Consider the following 25,772-nt stretch of genomic DNA (forward strand, 5'->3'; position numbering starts at 1 on the left):
ACCATCGTAATTGGCCGCTCAACCGTCTTTGATTCAGTCAGCCCTTCATAGTGATGATAGGCATAGAGTCCAGTCCTGCCACACACCCGTACTGTCAAATCCCTGTCAGTCCACCTGCCTAGAGTGAAGTAAGGGCCTGTATAGAGCCCACCAAGCCTTAATCTCTCCTACAGCCAACCCCCTGCCTAGAGTGAAATAAAAGCCTGCAGAGTTCACCACACCCTACACTTTGTTAGAACCAACTCCCAGCCTAGAGTGAAGTAAAGATCTACAAAGTCCACCACGCCCTGCACTTTACTGGAGCCAATCCCTGCCTAGAGTGAAGTAAGGGCCTGTCCTGCCTGTGACGAAGGGAGGGTCAGCATACAGTCCACCCTGCCACACCCCCTCACTTCCCTGCGTCCAGACTGGCTAGGTCGATATTCTGACAGGCTGGCTCGGTTTAGGTCAGGCCTCGGCAGACTGGTATATCACCCCCCACCCACTCTCCTCCACCTGGTAACCCCCCTACCCCCTGCCTCTCTCTCCCCTCCACCGCCACCACCAGCTCGTCCCCTTTGTGTTGCCAGCAGACATCTATTTGACATACCTACCTCACCGAGTTGGTTGGAAAGTGTTCGCGGATATTTGTTTTAAAGGATCGTTTGTTACTTTTGTGTTGCGCTCTTATTTCTCTTGCCCTTCTCATCGGGTTTGTGGGAAGATGTTTGATCCAAGTGCTGTCACACTGGCCTTCAGTCGCCATACCTTTCTCACTGTGTATGTTCGGAGCTGTCGTTTGATACTTTTTGTTCTTAGTGCTTTTCAGTCGTCACACCTTTTGCACTTGTGGAAAGCGGCCATTCTATCCCTGGCCTTCCGAGTTTAGTGTTCTACAGTTGTTATACTACCTTCACCGTGTCTGTTTAGAGATGCCTGATGAAATGTTTTCCTTGTGTGTTGGTGGTTAATATGTAACAGTCTGTATTGTGTTTGCATTGTTGAATCCTAGGAGTGGTTGATTCACTTAAACTGTTTGTGGATGCTTGTGATATAATGCGTAATGTGCTATTACTGTGCAGTGATGTTATGTTGTATGGAATGATGTGGTGAGATGAGTAATGTCCTGTGCTGTGATGTTTTGTTATATGGAATGATATGAGTAATGTGCTGTTTGTGCTGTGTTATGTTGCTATATTGCATTGTGATGTGATAGGCTGTAGTAATGTCACGTAATGTTCCATGATGTGTAATTTAGTGTTATGTGACGAGTTTTGATGTAATGTGATGTCACTTTTTTAGCCTGGTTTGTGTCATTGGCCGATGCCGAGGACTAGAATACCAAATGCCCTCCAGTGCTTAACATGTAATGCGCACTGGGATGGATATAGTGCAGTTAATATTAGTGACAGATGCTCGCTAAATGCCGTAGGAAAACAATATACTTCGAACAGACTTATGTGTTCACCAGTTGTGAGATCTTCAAATCAGGTTTTTATCATCACAGCACCCCAGTTACCAGCAGCCTATTCGGAATACTTGTGTCATTATTAACATGCTGATTAATAAACATAATGAAGTTCTGGGACGTTGTGGTGTTGATGTGGATGTACGGGAAAATCTGATATGGATTTGCCATGTGGAGCGAATGGAGTGAGAGGTTAAGGTGATATAAGTGAGGTGGATGGGAAGAGGGAGACCGAGGATGAGGTGGAAAGGTGTTACAAAGAAGGTGATGTGAGATGGAGGGAAGGCAGCCCGATGGTAGAGGATTTGGCGACGTAGAGGCTATTTGTTCATGGTCACCCCCTTCGGGATTAAGACGTTTTGTTATACTCGTAAATAGACTGAGAGTCATGTAGATATAGATAGGTAGACAGGCAGATCGACGGACAGACAGACAGATAGATGATTGATAGATAGATAGTTACATGTAAGTTCCACTTGACCAAAATCTAAAAGCATAGCCGAAACCTGAAGTTATTTTACAAAGTGGTATTCAGCAAGCATGCATCGTACTAATTAAATGAAGGTGAATTGGAAACACTGTACAGCGATAATTGAATAAAGCTGGCGCGTGCTGGAGATCAGTGCCTAAAGGATTATGGTGAGGGCGGGAGGAAGTTGAGGTTGCCGTAATATAGGGGTGGTACTGGGAAGCCTGTCATAGTCAGGTAACATAGCTCACCTTCCCTCCACCCTCCTCATTCGCCCTCACGTACACACACGCTTTTTGTGCCCCTCCACCAGGCGTCTAGTACACGCACCCCTCCTGTCCCTCCCTCACCGCCTGCTGTTTCTCCCCTCCCCCCCACCCTCACTCTTCCCTTTATCCTTTCCATTCGACGACGAGTTTTTCATTTTATTCATGCTGCTTGAGTTTTATTCAGCTTTGTAAGGACTTCGCTTAAGGAGTTAGATAGCCTTTACCTCTTTGTATCTAGAAATCCTCCCTGTGATGAATGAAAATCGTCAGGTAGTAACAAAAATAAGCTAAAGATGCATCATCGGACTGAAGGGATTGAATTGCTTTTTCTCACTCCTGTTGTCATGATCAGTGCTTTTGTCACGGGGAACCTTTGCACAGAAATGCCTATAGCGCATCCATCTTCGTCCCTCTACAGCTTGTCCCGTAGTTTAGTAGCTTAATATGACAAAACTATGACTCTGAATCCTTTGCACAGCATATTTGCGTGACCAGCACCATATTCTTGTTTTATACTCTTCTTACAGCTCAGCAATCACGATGTAGATTTAGCAGTTTTACGCCAAAGTGACTTAGAAAACACTGACGCAACAATCACCCCGCTAACCTTCCACCGTCTCCCCTATCCTCTCATTCTCAATTCACCCTCCCTCTCACCCTCTTTTGGTTTGTGATTTTGGTTTCTGTGCAATGTACTGATTATTTCCTCTGGGTTAACCACACGGCTCTGAAAGTGTGCCCATGGAAATGATATTGGTTGGTCATAGTCCCTCCGGCTTTGTTAGCCATGGTTTTTGGAATGGAAGACGATGAAGAGTCTGTGAGACATTAACACTTTTTTTTAGGTCCAAATATTCCGGTAGATAACGACCAGCATTAGTCTTTTTACATCCAGGTCCCGAATTTTTCTCGTCCGTGCACAGGAACAAGGGGGAAACAAACTTCATCATGGAGTGCTGTGTGAGTGTACATGTGTGACCTAGAACGCTTGCAGTGATGTTCCCAGCATATGGTGTGTGTGTGTATGTGTGTTGGGGGGGGGGAAGTTGCAACATGCTGGGTGAGGGTGATATGTGTTCTCAGCATAAAAAATCCTGTGTCGCCTCTCTTGCCTGTTTCTTCATTGACATAGAAAATCATTATGGTGGACCTGCAGCAAACGACGCTTATGACACTGATCTGCGCGAAGTGAAGTCATCAGTGTAAGTTGCTCTGCATTCAACACACCGATTTTTTAGTGCACGGATGGGAAAGCAGTAGAGGCGACACGACTTTTGATGCCGACTTTACATCATGTTTAGATGCCTGATCCCATTCCGCTGATAGGCCCGGTTCCCAGACGAGACCGACCCCGCTGCTGATGGTTGTGTGCCGCCACGGAGCCGGATGAAGCTACTGGGAGTGCGTGAGGGGCAGGGGGCACGTAACGGAAAGAAGGGAAAGGAAGGTCACACTCACGCATGCATGCACGCGCGCGCCCACTCTCTCTCTCTCTCTCTCTCTCTCTCTCTCTCTCTCTGGGGGCGCGGTAGCACAGTGGTAGCGCGCTGAGTTTGTGATCGGGAGGTCGCAAGTTCGAGCCTCGCCCGTGCTACCGTCGCCGGGAGGGGTAGCGCCCTCTTGTAACCCAGCGGGGCTATATGGCCTTAGTTGCCTAGCTCGGGGAATTCATTTCTCCATTTCTCTCTCTCTCTCTCTCTCTCTCTCTCTCACACACACACACACACACACACACACACAATATTACAGTGGACTCGATACTGAAGATGTTTTGGCTATTTATAGTTGTTTATAGTGTATGTTGTGACTTATACAATACAGAGAACAGGAGGTCACAGTGTAGAGTTAGGAAGAAGGGCGGTGGTGGTGTGGGGGCGTCATTGGTGTGGGGATGGACGACCCAGTGGCTCAGTCGGTTTGGTGTTGCCCTTATGTGTAGAGAAAGCTTTGTCCTGATTTGTAATGACCCTTTTTCCGCCGAGTTTAAGGGTTAGATGCTCACACTATAACGACTGTCCGTAACAATCAAGTAACAAACACCTATATTATACCACGGCCTACCGTACCTTTCGTTTCATTATTTTTGTCTTGTATCCGCCGTATTCTCTACTCAAAACCAGTGCCTTTAGTTTGCTGTCTCAGTTTCCCAGTCTATGATCTCGTAACCCTACTAGAACTTTACCCTTTCCGTTGAGAGGCGGGTATTGTAGTTGTATGTCACTGGTTTTTAGATTTGACTCTTCTGGTGCAGAGAAGACTGTATACTAATGGTTATGCCAGATGATTTTGTTCAGTATTGACAGTGAGACGGTGGAAGTATCGGTAAACTCTTCTAGTACGGTGACTTTTTTTTTCTGGTTTTATTAATTATGTGTTATTTTTTTATAGTGCGTTATCAGTTAACTGCTATAGTATGGTGACCTTTTTGTTTCTTATGCTTTCTTCTTAGTGTTATGTTCTTGTATTACATTTACTGTATATCATAATTTTTCTTATGAGTCATTTGCTTGATCACTAATTTTCTCACTTTCAGGTACGTTGTGGCTGCCAGGCTGCTGAGGGGCGAAGGGTGACACTGGTGAGCTTAACCCCATGAATTTGGTGACAGTGTGGACATCATATTGCATTTGCTCAGTTTATTTTCTTCTTTTCTTTAACTCATATATATATGGTAAAAGAGGTTTTGCATGAGAGTGCTAAGGTTACTATTAAGAAAAAGGGAAAAGCGAGAAGGAAAAAGTGGATGTGGGATGAAACATGGAATGCAATTCAGAAAAGGAAAGAGGCGAAGTTAAGAAGTGAAGAACAACATGTTGATGACCAGGTAGTTGAAGTACTTAGAGCAAAGTACTGGAGTTTACATTCTGAAGTAAAAAGACTCGTTAGGCGTGATAAGAGGAGGCTATATGATGAAAAGGCGACAGAGACAGAAATTAAATTAAGTAAAAATGACGGTCAGAGCACACGAGCAGCGTATCAGGCCACAAAGGAGTTAACTGGGACTGAAAAGAGAAGGAAGGAAATACCTGTACGAGATAGAAATGGTAATTGGATGACTAAAGATTTGGATATAAAAGGAAGGTGGAAAGAGCACTTTGAATCTGTTCTAAATAGACCAATCCCAGCTGAAGAGGACATTTTGCCAGCCGAGAGAGATTTGCAGATAGAAACTGGGGATATAACTTTGGAAGAGGTAGCAAAATCTATAAAGGAGTTAAAGAATTTTAAGGCCCCAGGAGAGGGTGGAATATTCCCTGAAATGCTTAATGTGGAAAATGACGAGTTGATGAATGCGCTTTTGAAACTTTTTAATGTGGCTTGGGATAATGGTGGAATTCCAGAAGAGTGGAAAAATGGAGTGATTATAAAAATACCAAAAAAGGGAGATTTAAGTGTGTGTGGCAATTGGAGGGGGATAACTTTGACACCTGTAGTTGCAAAAGTCTTTTCCAAAATCTTGTTGAACAGAATAGAGCCAGTAATTGATAAAATTTTAATAGAAGAACAAGCGGGATTTAGAAAGGGTCGAGGTTGTAATGATCAGATTTTTATTGTAAGGCATCTAATGTAACAAGCTAATGAGATGAAAATGCCACTTAGTATGTGTTTTGTGGATTTTGAAAAGGCGTTTCACGTGGAGCTATGTTGAAAATTATGAGATTCTATGGTATACCAGAAAAGTTTGTAAATATTATTAGAAGCCTGCATGAAGGTACTTTTTGTAAGGTAATGGTGGGTAGTTCTTTGAGTGATCCATTTCAAGTTAGGTCAGGAGTGATTCAAGGAGGAGATGCAGAGGGTGCTAGATTGTCTGGTGGAGGCAGGAGAAAAAGTGGGATTGGTAATAAATTGTGGAAAGATTGAAATTATTAATATGAACGTGGAGAACCAAATCGATTGTGTAATTGGGAATAATGTGGTGAAGAATGTAGAAAACTTTAAATATCTGGGAACGATTGTATCATCTAATGGATCATTAAACAATGAAATTGAGGAGAGGATTAGACAGGCTTGGCGAGCTGTTGGAATGTTGAAATCTGTTTGGAATAATAATATGCTTTCGGTACATACTAAAGTGAAAATTTACAAGTCCATGGTTAGACCAATTTTAATTTACGGGCATGAGTCAAGGTACAGTACAATTGCAACAGATCAGAAAGTGTTGGGATTTGAGAATAAAATACTGAGAAGGATTCTTGGGGTAAAGTGGCAAAACAGAGTTACAAATGCAAGAGTGAGGGATATTACGAGAGTGGGAACCAGTTAATGAATATGTGAGACTGTCTCGCTGGAAGTGGCTGGGGCACATATACAGAAAAGAAGGTAGTTTAATACAGGATGTGCCAGAGTGGACTGCTAGAGGAAGAAGAGGTAGAGGTAGGCCAAGGGAAACCTGGTTGAAGACAATGAAAAAAGAAGCAGGAGAGGAGTGTTGGTGTGACCTGAAGGAGATGCCAAGAGACAAATATTGGTGGAGAGAGTTCATTGAGGCCCTATGCATCCCGTGGGATGCCACAGGAAATGATTGATTTATATATATATATATATATATATATATATATATATATATATATATATATATATATATATATATATATATATATATATTCCAAACACTCTTCAGTTTGGTACCATTCCTTCATTGCCTCACTTATCCCCCTAAGACTTGGTACAGTTGTGCCTTTCGCAGAGATACCCAAACGCCTGTTTTCTAGGTTTTACAAACATAATTACTGAAATATGGCAACATGAATTCCAAGATTTCACTAACTTTTGCAAGGATGGGTGTGCCATTATTTTTTTTTTTCTTTTATAAAATTCTGCAATCCCCTGGGAATGTTCTCTCTAATATAATGGTTTATTGTAGCAAGATGAGGCATTCTGCAGTGAGAGGATCATCCAGCGTACAGTGACAGTATTTTGATGATGTTGCAACTGCAACATCATCAGGATGCCAACTCAGCTTCTTACTAGGATATCAGTGGGATGGGTGGAATTCAGAAACGAGAGTAGGAAATCACAAGTGTCAAGTAAATTGGTTTACACATAAATTCATACGGTACATCATTAAGGCCTCTGAATTTCTTGACTACACCTCACGGGCAAACCATTCATGTGTGATTGTGTGCGTGTGTGTGTGCGCGCGCGCTCGTTTCACAGGCGCGCCTTGCGGCACTATTCATTTTATCCACATCGTTCCTTAGCAATCTTCATCGCCTGTGTTTCAGCATCATCATCATCATCATAGTCATCGTCGTCGTCATCGTCGTCCTGTCCTGTCTCTTGGGACTATTTCATATGAGGGATGGGGGTATGAATGGGGGGGAGGGCATTGAAATGGCAGGGGACAGAGGAATATGGAGGTGATTTGTTTGTGTCCACCTCTTATTAGATTAAGGCATCTGGCTATAGATAGATAGATAGACCTTTAGACATTTTATTAATCATATTTTCCCACCGAAGGATGAGGGAAAGTACAGACCAAAAAGCAAAGAATGAGAAAACATAAGAGTGGGAGAACTGTGAACGACGTGTTCAATAAAAAATGTATATACACAGTTTAACATAGCATAATCTGCATTTACAGTGAGTCACGGTATTTGTTTATATGCTTTTACAGTGCCTTGAGTTGTTCAGTTGGATAAAATAAAAGAGTCCGCTTGAACCAAAATTACAGCATCCTCAAAATCAACAGTTTCGTCGGCTGTGGCGTGAGAGTAAACAGATTTGTGGTTTAAGGGCCTCGTCACATTCAAGTGGAGTAGGAACGCTTCTGATGCAAATTGTCTGAATGCGTTGGTTCCAGTAGAAGTTAGGATAAGAACACCGTAACAACGCCGCTTTTGGGAGGAAGGGGGGGAGGGGTACGTTCTGGGCATTCTGTATCTCACTGTTAACTACATCATGTCTAGCACTGAAAACAAAAATTAAAGAACTTACACTGTGGGATAGTTTGCGTCAGAATATTGGTCGTATAGTTGGCATCGTCGGGTTAGTAACCTTTTTCTAAGAGATTTGTTTAGTACCCTTTTCTAAGTAATTTGTTTAGCACCTTTTTCTAAGCGATTTGTTATACCTTGTACTGCGTGATATTCTCTTTCATGGTATTTTTTATTTTTGACAATTTGCCTCCGGAACGCATAAGATGATAAAAGGTGTTATAGCATAATAAATCGCTAAGGAAAACTTGCTGCCAAGTCTCCTGTGTCACATTCAGTGCATGCCTGTGTCCGATTCCAACCTCAGTATGACGAAGCCCTAATTCATCCAGTATGTGTTGAGTTGACAGTGAATGTTGGTGCATGGGAGCCTGGGAGGTGGTCAGCCGTGAGTGTTTATTGATAATGATAGACCAGCACGAACTCAAGGCCAGGCCTGCATCATGTGGCGACCAGAGTACTGTGTCAGCTACTACAAGGCTGAGATTCATTAACCCATTTAGCCCAGATTTTTTTTTTTCTTGCTCTCCGTGGACGATTACATTGAGCTTAGGATAGACTTTTTGAACTAGAAGGATTATATATATATATATATATATATATATATATATATATATATATATATATATATATATATATATATATATATAATATGTGTATATGCAGTATATATATAGCTTAAATTAACTCTTCCACGGTAGGATTGAATAAAGTCGTAGATTAGAATTGACTGGAGGGGTTGATATTTATTTTAAAGGGAAGGACAGGGAAATGGGATTTCAGAAACGCCCAGTGTCTCTTGGTCCTTCCTGCAGAAATAATTTTGGACACCTGAGTGCATTGAACGTTCTGACCTGTAAGAGTGGTGACTAGAAAACAACGCTGCACCCGTACCATCACTGTTGTATTGTCTCCACCGAAGTATCTTCACTTTAGTTGTATTATTGCCAAGTGTGTCAGTTACTACCAGTATTAGAGCCAACATTACACGCTATATATACCCTTTTTACATTAACGTAGCCTAATATTGCCGTCGCGTCATCATCAAAGCTCAGTTGTGACAATGGGTTAGCACTAAAATACAATGCTAGACACGGAGGAGTGCGTTGAAATGGACGTCGAGTTGTCGTACTGTCTTTTGTATGTCAGTCAACAGTTGGAATAGGATATAATAGGATGAAAATCTGAGCCAAGTTAGGGCAAGAGGACTACAGTTGCTAAGCTCATCTCGTATACTGCTGTTGTATTATTGCCAACTGTGTCTAGTAATGATGGTAATAGAGCCAACAGTGTACTGTACACTGTTTACTAAGTTCATCCCGTACCCTCACTGTTGTTGTATTATGCTTGCTGTGTTATGTAGCTACTGGTAATAATTATGAATCCAACAAAGCACACCAGTTTCTAAGTTGGACCCGTATCCTCACTGGTGTTTTATTATTGCCATCTTTGTCAGGTACTAATAACAAAGAGGCAACAGTTACAAGTTCAGCCCATATGCATATTTCTGCACTGTTAGCTACTTATGATCTTACTTTATATACGGACGCATGCAGCTCGTATGGTCACTGCTGTTATCTCTTGCCAGCTGTGTCGAGTACTGATGATAATAATAACCCAGCATCCCAGTTACTCAGCTCAGCCCTAATTGTATTAGGTCTTTTGCTAGGTATTATGCCAGAAGTATAGTCATGGGTTTTAGCCGAATATGCAGGTGGTGGTGACGTTGCGGGCGTGAGTCAGCTGCTGGTGGACGTGTAGTAAGAGTGATGACGTCATGAGCCGGTGGGGGAGAGAGAGAGAGAGAGAGCAGGATGGGGTGAGGGCTCAGGGTTGAGGCCTGAGGGCTGGGCTGGCTCAGTTGTGGTTCCCACGCCGCGCCGGCCGGGTTGTGTTAGTGTGGTGCTGCGGGTGAGGCCCCTGTCTCCTTGTGTTGAAGTGGATGTCACTGTCTACTTATAGTAAAGAGAATATTACACTGCTGTCAGTGTCATTGATTGTGCTGTGGTCAGCGATTAAGAGAGCTTTCTTATAGTGAAGGATTGTGCTGGAGGGAATATAGCTCTTTCCATGCTGTGAAGAGGATATCACTGCTTGCACGACCTCATTATTGCAGATTTTGTTAAGTGCTTGAGTGCCAGTGTCTGTGTGGTGAAGGATCGTGTTGAAGGAGATACTGCTGTCTCTTCCAGTACCCCTGTCTTCTAGTGCTTAAGTGGATATTGCACTCTCACTGTTAAGGGGATATTTCTCTCCCCTGCCGTATCGTTGATTCTGTTCTATTTACAGCTGATTACGAGAGAGGATTCTTTTACTGAAGGGAATATAGCTGTCCTCGCACTGAAAAGTGAATTGCTACCCCGCTGTGGATGGTCAGTGTTTTAAACGTTTGAATAGAAGAGACGATTCATATACCGTACAAATCGTTTTGAATGGAATATCGGTGTGTCTTACCCCTGTGACGGTAATTGTGAAGATTAACTGCATGAGGACGATTGTTTCAAAACTGTTTGCACTGAGGAGGTTATTGCTCTCTCCTGCCCCTAATGTCGCAAGGGTACGAGAGGGCATAAACGCTGTGACTGAGAGGTACCAGTGTGTCATTAACTGGAAGTGTGTGTGTGTTGTATATACCGGTATATGTATATTATATATACATATACTGTATCTACACACACACACACACACACACACATATATATATATATATATATATATATATATATATATATATATATATATATATATATATATATATATTTTAATACGTCAAATATAATTACAGAGCTCGTTAACAGTTCAAAAGTTAATGCTTTCGTCCCAGTGATGCTACCATCAGACGATATGTACCTAGGTTAGGAAGGATGTCTAACTATTATTTAGATTTCTCCCCGTACTATTAATTAACTATTAATTCAGATTTCTCATTGTGCTGAATAAAGCTGTCTGGAAGAAACAAAAATGAATGAAACAAAAGCATTCGGGGGCCGAATGCTAGTCACCCGCCAAAATATGTTGTTGGCTAGGGTACAAGCTACCTACAAACCAAATATGAAAATTGTGGAAATTCTACGGAATCCAGTCACCGCGTTTCGCAAAAGCCACTCCAGATATGCAGTACGGTACCAGTATATACAGTATTATATACTGCATAGAGAGAGAGAGAGATATATACTGTATAGGGCGGCAGGCATTCGGTCGTCTTTGATCAATTCCTCACCAAAAGTAAGACCTTTAGCACATCCACATACAGTTATTGTTATTTCGTGAAGGTTTGGTGAAAATTCGTCCATAACTCTTCGAGAAATTTTGGCCACACACACACACACACACACACACACACACACACACACACACACACACACACACACACACACACACACACACACACACACACACACACACACACACACGAGGGCCCGCGCGCAGGCCAAAAACTCCGTGCTAAAGGCGGGTGATAACTAAAGGTACGTCATCGGAGTGAAGGGGTTAAAGTAGGTTTTCTTTAGTGCTTTTGTTGCCACAGGTTTTTATGGGCTAAATAAAAATCATCAGAAGGTAGCCAGAATAAACCAGTGTTAATTAGTGGAAACCAGGGGATCCGTCCTCCACTCTGAGACCGTTCATAAATAAACAGTATCGCCCGGGAGTGGCAAGGCTAATATAAAATGCTGTCATCGTAGTGAAATATTCAGTACAACGAAGACTTTATGAACCCGTAACCGCGGGATCCTTCACAAATAAGAGAAATAATTATGAGAATCGCGCAAGTAAAGATAAATAAATATATAAATAAATTGATGTATTGTTAACATTGAAGTCATGTGGTGTTTGTGGTGAGGTTATGTGGTGTCCGTGGTCATGTGATGTTGGTGAAATGTGATGTTAATGTTGAAGCCGTGATGTCAGTGGTTAAGTCATAACAGTATTAGAAGTCATGTGTTGGTAGTGTTGAAGTCACGCTGTTAGTGGTGGTCATATGTTATAGTTGAAAGTAGGCTACGTGTTATTACTGAGTCAGTGACTAAGTCCTTTGCTGTGAGAGGTGAAGGTATATGATGTTAGTGGTGAAGTCGTGATATGCTCTTTGTGGTCATGTAATGATGTAATGTTACTGAAGTGATGTTAGTTTGTGAGGTCAAGTTACGCTGGTGTTACTGTCGCATGATGTGTTGAAGTCACTTGTTGTTCGAGAGCTTAAGTCACATGATATCCTCCTTTTTCAGTGTCATGATGGCAACACCTCGATAAGTTTGGCACGGGTTGTGACTAGAAAATTGCATTGGCTGTTAAAATTGATATTGGACTTATTTGTGGCGTATAATTAATGGTTGAAATAAAAATGGTGTGAAATTATAATACCTAAAGAAATATCACAATATAAGGAAACAGTATAACAGCTATCACAGTCAAATAAAAATACTTGTAAAGAAAATTGTTGCCGGGAAAAAGAAATGTTTACAGATGGTGTGAGAATACCTGTCAGATAAATTGTTTGAAAACTCTTATTTGTGACCAGAAATTAACAAAATTACTTAGATTAAATACCAGAAATATGTAATTAAAAGTACTACTGCCAGCACACTAAAAATAACTCAGTACTTAACATAATTTATCAGAAAATCAGGAACGTGAAAAAATCGAGTTACTACGAGAGGTCCAGTTGTTGTAGAAGGGTGTGGCGTGGACAGAGCCGCCCTGTGTCTGTGTGTTATATCCCACAGTGGCTGGTTATCCTCTCAATTAGAGCTCGTTGTGAGAGGGAATTAAAGAACTCAGCGAGGTCACCAGTTTGCCCAGTCACTCTCGCCTACACCACACCACACCCCTATCCACCATCCCCTCCTTAAAGTGAAGGCAAGTATCATCATTATCATCATTTTTTATCATCATACCACATTTCTTCCATCGAGTATCCAGTATTATCCTTCATCATCACCAACACCACTTATAACTGCAGGCAAGTGGCATCATCATCATCATCATCATCTTGGTCCACCTGAAGCTGAAGGCACTGTTATCTTCATCCTCCACAACCTCTTTAAAACTGAAGGCAAGTTTTATCACAACCACCACCATTTCACATTTATTATTACCATTATAGGCATTATTATTATTATTATTATTATTATTATTATTATTGTTGTTGTTGTTGTTGTTGTTTCTCATTAAAACAGAAGCCATTAATAGGAACCGGGACCTTGACTGTCATAGGAGTTTGAGTTACCCTGTGGCTGGTTCGTGCCCTACCCTCCCACATTTATCCAGTTCCCCCTCTCTCTCTCTCTCTCTCTCTCTCTCTCTCTCTCTCTCTCTCTCTCTCCTCTTTTCCTCACCCTGCCACGTCTCCATCCCACCCCCTTACAATACAAGGGTGTAATAAATACCCAGTTATAATGTGTGTGGAACTCCGAGTCTCATAATACGCTTTGTGGAGGGAGTGCTGGGCTTTTGAAATAAATAAAGGAAAATACACAGCCGAGGAGAATACTCTCTTTTCTGCACTGTTTTTTTGCATACTTTTTACGGAACTTTTTCATTAGATTAACTTGATACACGAAAAGAAAAATATTAGTGGGTGTTATTAGTTATTTTTTATTGATTACAGTAAGTATAGGAGCTAAAAAAAATTGTTACTGCATATTTTTGTTTGTCACTTTTGCACTAAATTAATTACATGGAAGAAACGGTTGAAAATTAATGTATTTTTTAGTTTTGCATCGTATACAGAAACGAAATGAATTACTGATTGCATTTTCCTCAGTTTTTGCATTAACCCCCTCAAGATTCTGACAACTCCCTTATTCAGTATCAGCTAACGGCAGACCATCTCACCTATCTGAGTCAGCAGGAGCTTCGTTAGGGTTGCTATTAACGGGACGACTATAATATTCCATTCTAGTTTTCCTCTAGAGTAAATCCCGTGAACCTGAGAGTGTCCTTGGTCGTGTCCTTGCTGGTAGAGTTGGCAAGGATGTGTGAGAAGCGTGGAGAGTGTCGGAGTAAGGTTGAGGTTACTTAGATTTCTCTCCACTTATTTTTTTTTTTCTTTTTCCCTCCCATCAGTCTGATCTCTCCCTCGCCATACCACCACCCCTTCCATAACACCACCACCTTCATCACTAACACCCCCTTCTGTCTGTCTTACACACACACACACACACACACACACACACACACACACACACAACCAGCTACCTCGTTCACATCTACATAACCACCTCTATCACTGGCACACCTCACCTCCCGCCCGTCTCTTTGCTCCCACACACCACCGCCACCGTCGTAACTCTTCCTAAAGCTTCTCTCTTGCTCTGGATATTACTTCATTCTTTTAACCTCATCAGCCTGAGGACGTCTTTCGGAAGGCGAGTGAAATCGTCTGACGTAGGCCGAAATATCTATCAGGGACCTCTATGGGTTGAAAAGATTAAACTGCACGTGATACGTCTTGAATACCTCGATGTGACTATTTTGATTTTCACTCCCCCCCCCCCCTTTTTTTTTTTTTTTTTTTTTTTTTTTTCCAACTCGCTGTGGAATGGACATCTTTTTCAGGTTCCATGCCGTAGATTTTTTTTGGTCGTAAGGGGGAAGAAATTTTTGAGTCCCACACCACATCCAATTCTCCCACCCATATACCTGTACTGGAGCCCCACCCCAGACCGCCCTGCTCCTTCACCCTCGCCTCCCTCCCTCTCTCCCACCCGTCTCCGCTTTCCCCTCACCTCACCTTCCCCTCTCGCCTTACTGCCTTCATCATCACGACGGGATTTTTTTTTTTTTTTTTTTTTTTTACCCTTCCGTTCTTCCTCCCTTCTCCAGCGCCCAGATTCAGAAACACACGTAAACTCCCTCTCGTAACACAGATTTTAATTTCTTGGTAGGAAGGTTAAGAGGTATGGTTTCTTCCCTGTCATTACCATACTTTTCACATAAGATAATAATAATAATAATAATAATAACAATACTTATGACAGTTTTGTAGAAAGAATAAGGTCAGGTAAATTTCTGGACTATCGTTGCCCCTCCTGTAAAACCAGACCATAGTCACTAGGCTTTTCACCGTAAGTTTGCTTGTAATCTTGCAGCCTTTCCCCCCCCCCTCTCTTCTTCATCCTGTTCTCACTCTCATCCTCCCTCCTTCCTTTTCCTGACCTCCCTTCTCTCCTCCCTCCTACTCTCCTTACTGCTTCCATCTTATTCTTCATTCTTCCATCTCCTATTGCCATTCGTCTCTCCCGCCTCCTCCTCTTGTACTTCCCCCCTTTTGTTGTCTCTTCCACGCTCTCCTCTTGTTTTTCCACCTGAAATTCCATTCTTTCATCCTTTTCTTTCCCTCCCTCCTTCTTCCTCTTGTTCTCTCTCCCTCCTTTCTTTCCTCCCTTCTTTTGTCCTTCGTCCTTGTGTTTTCCCTTCCTATCCCCTTTCCTTCCTCTTGTTCACCTTTCCTCCTCCTCTTGTCCGTCTCTCTCCTCGTGTCCTACTTCCCTATGTTATTCCTCTTCCTGTTCTTTTTTTATTTCCTCCTGTTTTCCCTCCCACTCTCCTCCTTTTCTCCTTTCCCTTTTCCTCCTTTCCCTTTTCCTCCTTTCCCTTTTCCTCCCTCCATCTGTTCTTTAACCTTTCCTCGTCCCTTCCGTCCCTCCCTCCCTCCTCCAGCTTTCCCTCCCCTCCTCGCGTCCACCTTCCGCTTCCGTGCCTCAGGCCAGCTCGCGTGTGTGGGTGGGGAGGGTCATGGCGGCGGGGTGACGGAAGGCCTCCAATATTTACCACCAAATTACTATATCTTTTGTACCGGGTCAGCGCACATTTTATACCACAATCCCGCCGCTTCTCTCCACCACGCTGCTTGCGGTGGTGTGGCGTTGTGGTGTATATTAGGAACTGGCCTGTGGTTTTAGGCAGGGTTTGTAATGCGCCCCACGCCTCTCGTTCATGTGCCGTTCGACTGGGGTGGGGACGCAGGTGATGGGGTGGATTATATTGGATACTGAAGGTAATTTTTGTGTACAGTTTACTAGAAGGGGTAGTTACAAGAAGGCAGGATCAGGAGGGAGTGGTGATGAATTGTAATATTGACGCATGGTTGGGGAATATTTTTACACTAGCTATCCTCTGTGTGTGTGTGTGTGTGTGTGTGTGTGTGTGTGTGTGTGTGTGTGTGTGTGTGTGTGTGTGTGTGTGTGTGTGTGTGTGTGTGTGTGTGTGTGTGTGTGTGTGCGACTGCCAAAACAACGATACCTTTTTGCGTCGCTGAATCTCGAGTTGAATTTCAAAACGTTTGTCACAGTTTTGTACAGGCCACGCCGCTCCCCCGTCATGGCGACACCGCAAACAAAGTGAAAAATTGTGTGGTGTTGCTTCCGGTATAGGGAAGGTTTTAGCAATTTTTTTATTTTTTTATTTAACACATTGATTCCGAAGCATTATTTCCCCTCTACTTTCAGTTGATATCCATTTCCTGTTGCTGAATCCTACGTACACCACATTATGCTTCGTGGTGTCTCTTCCTTTGCGGTTTATTTTGCCTATTACTCTTTAACATTATCTTGTATGTTATATGTATCCTTTTGCTCTCGACGTAGGTAGCGTTTTAAGATAGGAGATATTGGGATAAAAAATTGCAAAAAAAAAAAAAAAAAAATCGCTAAAGAGAAGGTGTTACGATTTTACTAGAGCTACTTCGAATGCGACTTCTGGCCTTAATGGATCAGTTAGCCTTCAGAATCCATAAAACACTGCTGGGACATATTAGATAGAGTTGTTCGCCTCTGTCAGGCATGTGCAAGCCGAGTGCTACAATTCCCTCATGTCCCATCCCACTGAAGTAGTAGAAAATGGGGTTAGGGTGAGGAGTGTTTTTGTACCATAAGAGTGTAGACAAGAGTGTGTGTGCGTGTGCGTGTGTGTGTGTGTGTGTGTGTGTGTGTGTGTGTGTGTGTGTGTGTGTGTGTGTGTATGTGTGTGTGTGTAGCAGAAGCAGCACCGGTAGTAGGGAATGATGTTTATGGTTTGTTTTATTAGTTTGCATCGTGTGGGTGTGGGTGTGGGTGTGGGTGTGAGAGAGAGAGAGAGAGAGAGAGAGAGAGAGAGAGAGAGCGTTGGTAGGAGTGTGAAGGAGTGCGTATAAAGCGGATGTAGTAATTCAAGGGAGTGGAGATGCGTGTTCGTGGCGTCTTTGTTTGTGGTGTTGTCGAGGCTGATGACCTAATGTTTGTGCATACTCAACGCTTGGGTGGGAAACACTTGTCGTCTTAGCCTGAACCATTCCACCGTCTCTCTCTCTCTCTCTCTCTCTCTCTCTCTCTCTCTCTCTCTCTCTCTCTCTCTCTCTCTCTCTCTCTCTCTCTCTCTCCTCTAAGCCCAACATATCTTCCCTCCACTTAATTTCCAGTCCCACCATTCGTCCCCACCATATTCTGTCCTGTCTTCCCATCCATGGTTCATTCCCATCATCCACTCATTCGATACATCCCTCATCCACCCATATCTTTAATCTCAGTTCCTCATCCACCACTCTCACAGTCCCCTCCACATTCACCATACCCATCCACCGTCCTAACCTACATTACCCACTACAGTACATCATCCAGCTCCATCTGTCCCCTCCAGCTGCACTATCCCAACCACATTCTCCAGTTCATCATCAGTCCACTGCCTAGTATCCAACCCCACCGTTCACACCCATCAGTCGCACCTACATTCCTACCACACCATCCACCATCCCTACTGCACTGTCCATTTCATCATCCAAGTACGCAATCCACCGCCTCAACCTCACCTCTAGTCTTACCCACATCCCTGCCTTACCATCCACCCATCCCAACCCTATTCACCACGCCAGCTCCACCATCCATACCTAACCTTGCCATCCATCCCCATCAGTCATACCCACCATCCCAACCTCACTATTCATCCCCCTTCAACCCCGCTATCCATAGTCTCAAATTTCACTGTTCATTCTCTCCACATCCTTACCCCACCATTCATCCACTGCAACCCCACCGACTACCGTAACCTCACCATCCACCCTCCCCCACTACCCCAGTCCCATCATCCACCCCACCATTCTGCTCTCCCCCTCACCATTCACTGTGCTTACCGGTACACTCTCGTTCCTACCCTATTCTGTTGGTGTTGGTTGGTGCAGTGTGAAGGAGTGTGTGGCGGATGTAGTAATTCAAGAGAAAGCATGATGCGTAGTGTGGGTTGTTTCTGCTCTTAGTCCTTTCTCTACTGCAGTACTTTTTTCTTTTCTTTTCTACCCAGCGCGATTTTATATAACTTAAGGTTTCTCCGTAATGAAAGGATAATGTAGGCTATATGCAACTGATTTGTTTCGGAAAACCTTTTTTTTTAGTTTAATAAAGTCGTCTGAAGATAGCAAAATTAGGTAGAAAATAAAAATGAATCGTGGGGCGGAAAGCGTCAAGAAGGGTGATGATCTAATGTTGGTGTACAGTCAGCGCTGGGGTGTGATGCTGTGTCCTTAGCCTTCACTTACCGCAACTTTCACCACCACCGCATGTAGTTGTCATATGTGGGTAGAGTATAGAGGGGTGGGGCATATACCGGTACTGAAGAAGGCGCAAATGGAGAAATAGATGATTGTGGTAGATATGATATGGTGTAGGTTAGGGAGATGGTTGGATAGATTCAAGACAGACGGAGAAACATAAGCTAGTGATAGTAGACAGTGCTATGTTGTAAGTTAGGATGGTGGGTGGATAGACGCAAGACACACGGTGAATAAAAGACAGTGATAATAGTGAGTAGCTTTAGATAAAGGCGTAGGGTTGGACTGATACAAGGCTAAGACGGAGAAAAAGAATTTAGTTATAGTTGATAGTGATTTGTTGTAGGGTAAGAGGAGGATAGACACAAATAACGAGACTGAATACAATGATTGTAGATAGTGATGTGGTGTAGATGTGGGAACTTGAAAAAAATTCAGCGGCAATCAGTAGTGTTCAAGTCCACTGTAGATCATACCAAGAACGTGAGACCAGTGCCAAACCGACCGAGCCACTGAGTAGCCCATGACCCCATCCTTGTTGTCCATCTCCTTGACTTCATTCACCCTTACCCCACCATCCCTCTAATCCCTCCAAATATCCCCACCATCTTCTGTCCAAGCTCACCGTTCGTCATCCAACTCTGACATTCTCCTTCCATTTGCCATCCCCTATCTTTGCCCTCACCCATCTTGCCATCCATCTCCTTCCCCTTGTTCCACCATCCACCACTCTTTATCTCTGCCCCCCTACCAACTGTCATCCACCAACCAACTCCGTCCCATTATGCGTTCATACCCTCATTATTCACCACTCCATCCATTCATCCACCACCCCAACCCTCTTCGACTACATCAAACTCCATTCACCATCCTAACCCCCTCTCAGCAGTGCCATCCATCTTCAAGCTCCCAAGAGTCCCCCCTTCCCCCCCAGCTATGCCATCCCCCTACCCCCACCCTCTCAACCACTTGTCCCTCCCACCATGCTCTTGCTTCTCTGCATTCCTTGTACTCATGTTTCTGACCTCTTCTCATTCGCGTCGATCCCCGGCTTGTCCTCCCCTTATCTTTCTCCTCCTTACTTTTCATCCACTCAGTCTTCTTTTGCTCCATTCATTCTCCATCACACATCCTTCCCTCCCTCCAACTGTTGTGTGTTCTCTGTTGCCTTTCGTATTCTTTTCTCTCTTCCTCCTTTTGTACTTTCTGTTTCTTCTTTGTTTCTCTTTCTACTTACCCATCTGTGCTTTCTCTTTTACCCATTTTGTTTTTCCCTGGTCTGTCTTTATTCCTTTGTGCCTTTCCTATCCTCTCTTGTATCCTTCTCGTTCTTTCATTTACCCTTCCCTGCATTATTTTTCCTTTCTCTGCCCCACTTTTTCTCTTCTCCACCTCCCATTTGCCCTCCTGTTTTTACCCCCCTCCCCCCTTTTTTACCCGACTTCTTTCTCAGTGTCCTTCCTTCTTTCATCTGTTCCTTCATGCTGCCTTTTTTTTTTTTTTTTTTTTTTAACTTCTGCCCTTCTTTTTGCTTCCTCTTTGTCTTCCTCTCCCCTCCCCCCCCCCACCCATGTTGCCCTCTCTCTTTACATTCCTTTGCCTCATCTAAACACTAGCGTTTTTTTGCTGTGTTCTTTTTTCATTTCTTGTCTTCACTCAGTCGTCCCAGTTACTCCCAGTGCCTACAGACACACAAGATTATCATTGCCACTTCTGTGCTTTCATCTACCCCTTATGTGTCCTTTTCCCCACGTGTATTCTCCTCTTCTGTTTATTTATTTATCATCTTCCACCCACCATTCTCTTGCCCTCCCGTATGGACACACTTCCCCATCCTTACCCCGTCTTTGCCATTCCCTCTCCCATACTAAGTTTACCTCTTCCCTACCACATTCCTTACCCCTTTTCCTTTACGCTTACCCCGCTTTCACTGCATGCGACCCCATTTTTACCTCTAGTTTATTATTATTATTATTATTATTATTGTTGTTGTTGTTGTTGTTGTTGTTGTTGTTACTTGCTTAAAGGCCGACTTCGGCTGCCTCCGCTCGATGTCAACTCAGTTTCTGTTTTCAGTCGAAAGGTAACAGAAATTTGAATTATGCCGTGAGTGAGACAGATGGAGGAATTTTCCCTTATTTTTATCCTGCTGGGACACCCGTTGAGAAAAGAGAGAGAGGCAGGGTAGTAGTGTGTGTTATTATACTAAATTATGCTATAGCATTATACTATACAATTTTAGGAGTATAAGGAGGGAAGAAGGAGAGGCGAGAGAGTAATAATACAACAAACGCGTCACTTTTCTATCTTCTGTCATGCTTGTAATCTCAGTGCCGGACCAAGGACGAACCATTACACCTCCACTATAAACGAATACTACATATGAAGCACAAGGCCAGAAATGAGTCATAACTCGGGAACCGGTGGCCCGATTTGACTGGAAATTGTGCTATTCTTCAAATTGGAGCATTTTAACGGTACCTCGTTCTAATAAAAAATTGCGCTACATTGCGCCGTTTTTGCTGTGTTAAGGTAATAAACAAACATACAGAAATCGGATGATTATAATATAGATTATTATAATATTATTTTAAAAAGCACCCTTTCCCCTTAGCACCCAGTCCCTTCCCTCCTACCTTGTCCATCCTTCTCGCTGCCACACTGTCCACCTCCCCCTCCCCCCCTACCTTCTCCCCCTCCCAGACATCCCAGCCTCAGCCCCCACCAGTGACGAGGACATGAATGGGTGCAGCTGACATCATCCTCCCTGCTTACTCTGCCACGCCCACCACCACGACCCACCATCTGCACCCAACCCACGCAGTATAGGCCACAGGATAGCCCAGTTCTGCCTTCCTGTTAATTCCATCCTTTCTTCAGCTGTAGCCCATCCCGTCTTAGTCCTGCCTTCATATTAATCCCTCCCATCCTCCTTTTACCAGTATCCCATCCCGTCTTTACTACTCCCCCGTTTTCTACACGTACACCCATTTCCGTTGCTTTATCTTGTTTCTTTACTGCCCGTCTGTCTTTTCTACGCATGAACTACCTTTGCCTTTCTGTGAACATTTCCCTTATATCTCTCTGTTTTTCTTAGCTTTGTATTTCTCTTAACCCTCTGTATTTCTCTTAGCCCTCTGTATTTCTCATAGCCCTTTATATTCTTCTTAACCCTCTATATTTCTCTTAGGCCCCTATATTTCTGTATTGGCCGTATTCTTGGTGGCATAGTAGGCTTCGTATAACCTTTTCCTTAGTGATTTATGTTGCATAATATTCCTTAACATTCGTTTCCGTGTTATATACGTTCTTTTATCCCCTCCAACTCAGGGGCGAATTTTTCTTTTTTTACATTTCTATCCCCGAGATGATTTTATTCATCTTAAGGAGGGAGGTACGGTTGTGAATGGGTTAGAGGAGGCTTCTTATAACCCCTCTAGTTCAGAATCTTACAGGCCTAATTTTAAAGAATTCGTCTCCAGATAGGAAAAGAAGATTAAAAATGCTTCATAGGTATGTCGACATAGTTTGCATCATTAATATACATGAGCAAAAGGAGGTGCAATATACAGAGAGGTATTTAGAAATCTACAGAGCGACTTGGAATACAACCCTAAGGCGCAGCAGTGTCAAGCGTGGGCTGTCTCATTCAGGACTGGTGTGGTGGCGGGGCTGTTTTTATGACGTCGAGGATCAAGTGGAAGGTCAGGGGAGTCATTTATACCGAAAGTGAAATCCTCAGCTTGTTCCCCGTTGTAGCCAGGGATCAGTTTTGCGATCGACATTCCATTCCCCAGCCACTTCACCACCGCTTTTAGCATTACCTCTTGATGCGTCACTTATTGCCCCCTCCTCTCTCCGCCCCTCTCTTGTCTTTTCATGAGCATCACCATTTTACATGTGTGTGTCTATGGGCTCTTATACATATTTGGTCCCACTCTGTGCCTATAAATTCACTTAGCCAGACCACCTCATTCTTCTTTAGTACCAACGCAAAATACAACACAGATGATCCATTCAGCCCTGATAGTGCAACATGCTTTCCTCGTCCCGCGCACGTCACTCTTCCAACACAGTCAGAACTTTTACAGAAAAAATCCAGGAAAGGCTGAGAGACGCGGGTGGATTCCAGAAGTCCATCGGGTTTACGTCCAGATGAGCCTGAGGAACAACAACGTGCATGCCTCTATTGTCCTTCTGTGTACGTCTCTCAGTGTTCCCTTCCTGTCCCTTCCTGAACATTATCATCTCCCTTATGTGTCTGTTTCTCGTTCCTAATTATTACCAGTGCTCCTCTGTCCCTCTGTTGGCTTTCTCTGATATACATTTATTTCACCTGCGTCTCAGTATTGCCCTTTCTGTACTTCTGCTAATGTTCTCTCTCCCCTTCCTCATTAGTACCGTTGCCCCTGTGTGTGTGTCTTGCCATTCTCATACACAGTTGCTCATCTGTGTTTATTAATTGTCTCTTACTGTACCTCTCGTACCATTCCCCTTCTTGCCCCCCCTTGAACATCACTATTACCTGTACGTATCCCTGTGTCATCCCATGTGCCCCTTTCCCTTTTTTTTCGTGTCCGACTGTGGGCATAGACTCAACAGAACATTCTCGTAGCCCCACCAGTCTCCCACGTCCCCTCTGTTTCCCTCAAATGCCCCTGTCTTTATTTACCCTTTGTCTGTTGCCCCTATTTATTTTTGTTGCCCCCTCACCTCTCTGTTTTCCCTGTGTGCGCTTCAGTAGTCTCATGCAAATCTTAATTGTCTTTGTATATCCTTCTGTTGCCTTCTTATCACTTTTATTGTCCTATTATGTCCTGATGTGGCCTTTTCCTCGGTTACCTGTCTCTCTGTGTTGTCCCTGTCTATTGCCCAACGTCTCTCTGTTACCCCTGTGTCCTCTCTTGTTTCTTAAGTGTCCCTCCATCGCCCCCGTCCCTCTCTATTGCCCCCACCTATGCCTCTATTGCCCCTCCCTGCCGCCACCACCATCACAGCTGCCGAGTGAGCGTGACTGACAGAGGATGAAGGACTAGTGGCAGGCAGTGGGGAAAAAAAGAAAGAAAGAAAAAAAAAAAACAAGCCCCTAAAAGAAAGTTGTGATGCCCTTGTGCTTGTCTCTCTCTCTCCTGTTTAACGGGGAATTTAGATAGCTTTTTTGGTAATTTGAGTAATTTTTGGTAATGTTTTAATTTTGGGGTGTTTTCGGTAACTTCTTGCAGTTGTATGTTTGGGGTAAGGAGCTATAATAAATTTTTGATATGCAATGATACTGGTAATAGTTGTATTTTTAGGTATGTTTTATCGTCCTATCGTTAATTTATGTATGCTACAGTTTCAGTAATATGTACAATTTTGGGTACTTGGTTAAAAAATGGCAGCGCAGACCTTCAACATTATTTTTCCATCATACTTTTCCCATATTTTGATATTTTATTCGTATTCATAGCTCTTGTTTTTTCGTCCGTGTTATAGTGTATTAATCCATGTATTTTTCCTCAGTGGTACTGTGTCTATAATGAGCAAACGAGCGAAGCTAGCGAGCAATGTGCAATGTTTGTTACGTTTCGAAATAAGCAGCCCGGCCCGACCAGACCGTCACGCTGAGCAGAAGCCAATAACTTTACTTTTACCGTATGTGAAGTAGAGGTGAAGTTTTTCTGCGTGTGATAGTCATTCAATCATTTTCGTTATCAAATACAAACTCACCCATAAAAGACGTAGGAACCCCTCGGAGTCTCGAGTTTTTCGAGAGAGAGTGTTCGGCGCTAATTGGTGAACGTCTCAGTTACGAAATCAGATTTAAAAAGATTTTCCGTCGTAACACTGTTTTTTGGCGTCAACTCTAGCAATTAAATATCGGACATTCCGCCTGTAATTTTACATTAACGACTTTTGCCATGTTTTGAGGGTGAACTCACAAAGGCAAAACATCCCATTTCTTGCCGTAATCATCTCATCAATAACCAAGTCTTTATCGCGTCAGTTGTTGTATTAGTTTTATTCAGTGTAAGGTTATCATATTACTGTCTTCTGCCTCTTATTAGTAAGTTTTTTGACCATATATTTGCTGTTCTGCAGGTACGTTTACTGGCCAGACTGCTGAGGTGAGGGTGAGGTGACCGTGGTGAGTGTAACCTCTTCAGCACCAGGACCTCTCTTCAATTTATTTTGCTATTATCAGGCAAATTTATTCTACTTAGGAGAAACCTTGCATTCAGGGAAGTTGAATATAGCCTAGAATAACAACTTTACTAGAAGACTCTTGGTGTGTTAATTATAGGTAGTCATCAAGGGAGAGTTGTTTGAGTGAGGAATGTCTGGTTTGGAGATAGGGCAACTTGATGGCCGAGGACAGGACATGGAAGCGATTAGTTAGTGGCCACCCCTTCCTGGATTAAGATGTCTGGTTATAATTTTATAGATTGATAGATAGATACACAGATAGATAGGTAAACACGTCACGACAAGTAGGTTCTCCTAAACTGAATATATTCTTGTGATGGTAATATTAACAGTAAACTAGAAAATAAGTCACCATATTGAAAGGGATTGATGTATATCTGAAGTTTACGTGTGTGGTACATGTGATCAATACGTAATGGTAACTGAATCCAGAACAGTTTATTATTTATTGGATGGCTGATGTCTGAGGAGCAAATGTGGGTTCGTCTTGACTAAATATTTGTGTATTTGAGTTCTTAAATGGTGTTGAAGATAGCAAGGAGGAATGGGTGTAATATTTAATGAAGGTGAATAAGGAAACATCGTGGGGCTAAAACTCTGAAGAAGGTGCAATGTTAAGTTAGTTTAATGACTTGTGAGGAATATTGAGTCTTAGTATCATACATTAACTAATTGACTCTCTGGACCTGTGAATTGGTGTGAAACTATACCTGGATAATCCTTTCTGTCCGATGGCATTCTGTATTTTGTTCTCTTTATCCATGGACTGTTTTATTCAGCTTTGGAGACTTCACATTTCAGGGGTTAGATATCGCCATCATTAACCCCCTTCATTACCAGGGTACTGTCTTAAGTTTTCTATAATTGTCTGGTAGCAGGATTAATTTGAAGGGGTTAATGCGTGATGTTGCAGGTGAGTTAATATAATATCGTTCAGTCTTCA

General features: G+C 43.0%; 1 protein-coding gene across 3 annotated transcripts in view; it reads left to right on the top strand.

Moving 5' to 3' along the window:
* The window catches only part of Nrg (Neuroglian), a 598,682-nt gene that overhangs the window by 443,171 nt on the left and 129,739 nt on the right, over window positions 1-25,772 (top strand). The window lies entirely within an intron of this gene.

This window comes from Coenobita brevimanus, chromosome 23, assembly GCF_032717465.1.
Source record: "Coenobita brevimanus isolate Jiangsu-jjx chromosome 23, ASM3271746v2, whole genome shotgun sequence".
In the NCBI taxonomy this organism is placed as follows: Eukaryota; Metazoa; Arthropoda; class Malacostraca; order Decapoda; family Coenobitidae; genus Coenobita; species Coenobita brevimanus.